Consider the following 5,456-nt stretch of genomic DNA (forward strand, 5'->3'; position numbering starts at 1 on the left):
CTGACTATAGAGATACCAACAGACTCAGTTATTCCCTTACTGGGCATCTACCTTAAAACCTTCAAACTACAGACCAGAGATTTGCTCAACCATATTTGTAGCGGCTCAATTTGTAATAGCTAAGCGCTGGAATCAACCAAGATGCCCATCACTAGAAGAATGCATAACTAAGATGTGTTATATCTATGCAATGGAATTCTATACAGCAGTAAGATAAAAATGACACAATGAATTTTGAGGAAAAATGGTTGAACCTGGAACAGATCATTCTCAGTGAACTTACCCAATTACAGAAAAAAAAAAAATATATATATATATATATATATATACCACATAGTCTCACTCATCTACAGCACCTAACCTGAATCTACCCTAGTTACCATACATATCCAGCAAGCATCTCGTGGACTAGACACTAGGATGGATGGGGAGGAAGGGGAGGGCATCAAAGCAGTGGGAAACACTAATCTAGACCCAAATGGCAATAGTACCATAAAATTCTACTTCCTAAAAAGCAGACCAAATGGCTGAACCTTCACCATGCCCTTACAGGGAAGACCTGAACCACAAGACACTGGAAAGCATAGAATCAAGGCTAAACTTAATCTCCTACATATTCCCTCCCTCCCTCTCTCTCTCTCTCTCTTCGCTCTAAGTCTTGTATATTAGTTATCTATTTCCTCATTTTCTTAGTAGGCACTGACCTGTAACTCTCAGTACAAGCATGTGGCTATCATCCACAATGAGCTTTTGATCAGAGAGACCTACAAGGTTTCCTTAAAGACAGGCAGATTTCTGTCAGAATACTTGATGACTCACCAAAGGTTAGTGGTAAGACCCTACTGCTGAAGACACCATATGGAGCTGACACAAAATGGAATGGCATGGCTGGAAGCTAGATGAGTGTCAGTGCCCAGACAGTCATCGTATCTAGTGCCAGAAGGTGCTACATGGGCAACTGGGGGAAAATGACCAATATCTGTCCAAGCAACTCATGGTCTAACATACTTAGCAGCAAATAACCTGTCATGATGCTCACACAAGTGCAATAGTGGCACACAGCCATGGTGGGGAACCAACTGCTCTTGATTGGCTAACTGATCCTCTCAGTGGTATGGGACCCACAGCTGGAGCTGGGAAACAAAGTCAGCACCATATCTAAACATTAGCCTACTCTCCAATAACAAGCTACCATCAATCATGGGCTATAAGAGGGCCTACACCTATTAATCTCTCTATAAAAAAAGTAAGGGTTATCTCATTTGTCCTGGTGCTAACTTACTCTCCATTGGAGAATCTGCTTCTCCTTTTCAGATAGATGAAGATCCTAAGGAAAGAGCCACACCATCATACCTCAAAAGGGCCCCAGCTGAAACTAAGAAAAATTGGTGAAACAAGCAAGGGTGATGTTTTCCTGTGAACTGGATACCAGCACAAAGGGGAAGGAAACCAACACAGAGAAAAATCAACTCCTACCAAATCAGAGAGCCAGAGCTTCAGAGGCCCCCAAAACCTCATCACTGAAGCAGACCAAAAATGAACCCAACATGGCTCAGGGAAATTTTGCATAAGACGGGGTAGAAAGAATGTCAGGGTCATGTTGAGTCATGATATGCAGAGATATTTATCTTACCTATAAGTGTGGGCTCACTCCACAATGCATGACCCATATACCTCAGCAAGGAGGGGACAATGGGGAGGGGGTAGGTCACTGATGAGCCTAATAATGGTACCAAACTGACTGTATTTGCTGAATACAATACTAATTAATAAAAAATGAAAAAAATAAATATATAAAATAAAATACAAAAAAATAATATTGACCATACATTTTAAGTTAAATGTTAAAGTGTTATACTTAACTTCTAAACAAAAAATAAATAAATAAATAAAGATTAGTGGTCAACATTTGGTAAGTATTTACTGTTAACTTGTACAAGGTGGAGTTATTATTGTTAAGGAGTCTATATAGAAACAAAATAACATTCATTTCACTTTATGCCACATGAGTTTGACATGCTAATATATATATATATATATATATAAAGCTTAATTCTATATAATTTATCTTTATATTTATTTATTTGAGAGAGGGAAAGAGATAGAGGGAGAGAATGGTCATGCCAGGGTTTCCAGCCCCTGCAAATGAACTCCAGACTCATGTTCCACCTTGTGGAGCTGGCTTAAATGGTTCCTGGGGAGTTGATCCAAGGTCCCTTAGCTTTGCAGGCAAGCGCCTTAATGACTACGTGATCTCCCCAACCCATTATTATATAATTGTTATATGAGCTCAAGGTTTGCTCTGAATTAATATATTTGTTTTCCCCTATTTATCATTTAAAATAATTTATAGGAAGTATGCTTTTTTTAAATTTTTTTTTATTTATTTGAGAGTGACAGACACAGAGAGAAAGACAGATAGAGGAAGAGAGAGAGAATGGGCACGCCAGGGCTTCCAGCCTCTGCAAACAAACTCCAGACAAGTGCGCCCCCTTGTGCATCTGGCTAACGTGGGACCTGGGGAACCGAGCCTCGAACCAGGGTCCTTAGGCTTCACAGGCAAGCGCTTAACCGCTAAGCCATCTCTCTAGCCCGGAAGTATGCCATTTGATGACATAAAAATAAATTTGAATTCAAATATAGAATTTCAGTTATGATAGCTTCAGGTTATCAGTGAACTATTTTATGTTGGAATATGTTTTATTCATTCTTTAGTTTTTGTTTCAAATAATTTTCATAGTACATAATAGCATGATTGATGTGTAGCTCATAAGTTGAGTATAAGAAATTTTGCAATTAACTTTGACTTAGGACTTATTTTCAATTTTAAATTCATATGGTGTGTTGTTGGTAAAGTAACCTGTCTCTTATTAAGAAATGATGAAATGGCGGGCTGGAGAGATGGCGTAGCGGTTAAGCGCTTGCCTGTGAAGCCTAAGGACCTCGGTTCGAGGCTCGGTTCCCCAGGTCCCACGTTAGCCAGATGCACAAGGGGGCGCACTTGTCTGGAGTTCGTTTGCAGAGGCTGGAAGCCCTGGCGCGCCCATTCTCTCTCTCTCCCTCTACCTGTCTTTCTCTCTGTGTCTGTCGCTCTCAAATAAATAAATAAATAAATAAAAATTAAAAAAAAAAAAAGAATGAAATGACATGAGGTCATTTATAAATATTTTTGTCCCTTTAACATTTATACTAAATTTGGTAGGATTTAGAGTAAATATGAATCAATTTTTTTCACCTTTATATCATGTCCAAATTTAACTAGATACTTGGAATGGTAGTATTTGAGGATAGAATCAGAGTCTTTAATCTGGGATTGTTGAATAACTGTTACTATAAGTTATATTGAATACCTCAGTAAGGCAGTAATGTCCAATGAAGAGTTAAGTCAGATTGACCTTCCAAAGTTGTGATCGTCTTCTAGCTCCACTTCAAATTTGACTTTACCACATCATTCCTGAAGTCTCCCTTGTTAGGAAAGAAGGTATGGGTAGGAAACCCACTCACACAAAACGTACACTTTAATTTAATATGTGTTTTGCATGATCTTCATTTTGACATCCTATGAGCCTTGAAGCAGAAGCTACTTATTGCTCTGCTTAATGGGGATTTCTTCTCTTTTAATTTCCCAAAAGTATAGCTGAAAAGAAAATGCATTGTACTTTTTGATTCAGTATTTAATTGGTATTGAAGAAAATGCATACATGAACAAGTTATGGTTTATGATATAAAAAATTGTGTCCACTCATTTTTCATGAATTTAACTGGTGTCTATTCCAAATAAGGAATTTAAACATACATGATTTAAAAAATATGATCACTCTACACTCTCCCACTATCTATTAAATTCTATTTTTCAGATTAGAGGCAGTAATTACTTTGAAAGGCTTTGAAAGAAGGTTCTTATTACAATGGAGTTTGAATATTCAGTGTATTTTATATCTCAATAGTGACATAAAATTTTCAATGCAGCATCATTGGACAACCATATGTATTCATCAGTGTCTAATCATTTTGTTTTTGGGGGCAAAGGCATCAAGAAGAATTTTCTTGGGTGAGACAAGCAAAAACAGAAAATATAAAGATATTGAATTTTAACTATGTCGAACCATAAATATAATTATTAAAGTATCTGAAATGTGTTAGATATTCTTCCTAGTCATTGTGCCAAAATTGAGATGTCTATTTATGTGCAGAACAATAAGCTTCCATTTAGGATGGTTGAATGGATTATAAATTCTTTCTATCAAATATGTCTAGCTTTCTAATCTGTCTAGAGTAATATCTGAATTACTATTGAACTCACAGAACAGTGTTTTCGTAATGCATTCTATTGGTAAAATGCTAAATGGGAACCAGTGATCAAGACCATAACATGAGTGTGCTTGTTAAATAGAATGTTTGTGGCATCTAGCATGTAAAATAGTGTTAAGTGAACAAAACAATAGTCATTTGTATCTTTATCAAGAAAGGGTTACAGAAACAAAAATATCCAGATCCTAGATGGCTATGAGAAATGGGAAAAATGGTAAGATATTTATAATGGAAGATCTAGAACTAATAGTAACATCATTTATTTCATCCATTTCAAGAATTTCTTCAATATCGCTTCTCGGCCTTTTGGCTAAGATCAAGTGTAAGAATTTCTTCAAGTATGTTCTAATTCACATATATTTAAATAGTAGTAAATAACAAGGTATGATTTTGGCAATGACTACTACACTTCAACCATTATAGTTAAGCAAATGGCTTCATCAATGGTAAGGAGGATATTTTATTTTATTTCACTTGCATTTGGTAAAGCTGCCTCAGACTTTAAGGTTACAAAGTAGGTTTCTTATCTCTCTTTGCTTAAAACCTACACAAAAGTGTATTATCATATAATCCCTTTTTTTTCAATATTAATCCAAGGTTAACCTGATTTAAAACCTTAGAATCATAGTTTTCTCTTTTATTATCTCTCTTACAATTGCTCTTAGCACAAAGGCAAAGACTCAACCTCCATGTTCCATCATGTATACATCCCTACTAAAACTCTTGCAGTTCTTCTTAAATTGAGTACTTTGTCTTCATTTTCATATCTTGCTGCTATTACCAAGACTCTTATTGACTAAATAGTGTCCTATAAACAATGTATTATTACCCACCAATTCCTCTGTCTGAAGTTTCCTGTCATCAGCATCTTTCAAGAATAATAATGGTGCCTTGCTTTTATTAGGCATTATACATTGGGTTTCCAAATATTATTACTTTAATTTTTCAACTGCTCCCATAAAATACATCTACTAATCCCAATTTTGTTCATAAAATGTTGAGCATTATAAAATTGTAGTCACAGTATATAATTTGAACTATGTTTTTCTAATTATACTTCCTAATGCTATAAGAGATCCAAGGTTTGAACTCAGAAAATTCAATTCTACAAAAAGTGATCCTTTCCACTATGTAATCAACTTTTA

General features: G+C 35.8%; 1 pseudogene; it reads left to right on the plus strand.

Annotated features, from left to right (window-relative positions):
• The first annotated feature begins 4,601 nt into the window (after positions 1-4,601).
• Positions 4,602-4,773, plus strand: LOC123456767 (annotated as a pseudogene).
• Positions 4,774-5,456: the final 683 nt, after the last annotated feature.

The sequence above is a fragment of the Jaculus jaculus genome, chromosome X, assembly GCF_020740685.1.
Source record: "Jaculus jaculus isolate mJacJac1 chromosome X, mJacJac1.mat.Y.cur, whole genome shotgun sequence".
NCBI lineage: Eukaryota > Metazoa > Chordata > Mammalia > Rodentia > Dipodidae > Jaculus > Jaculus jaculus.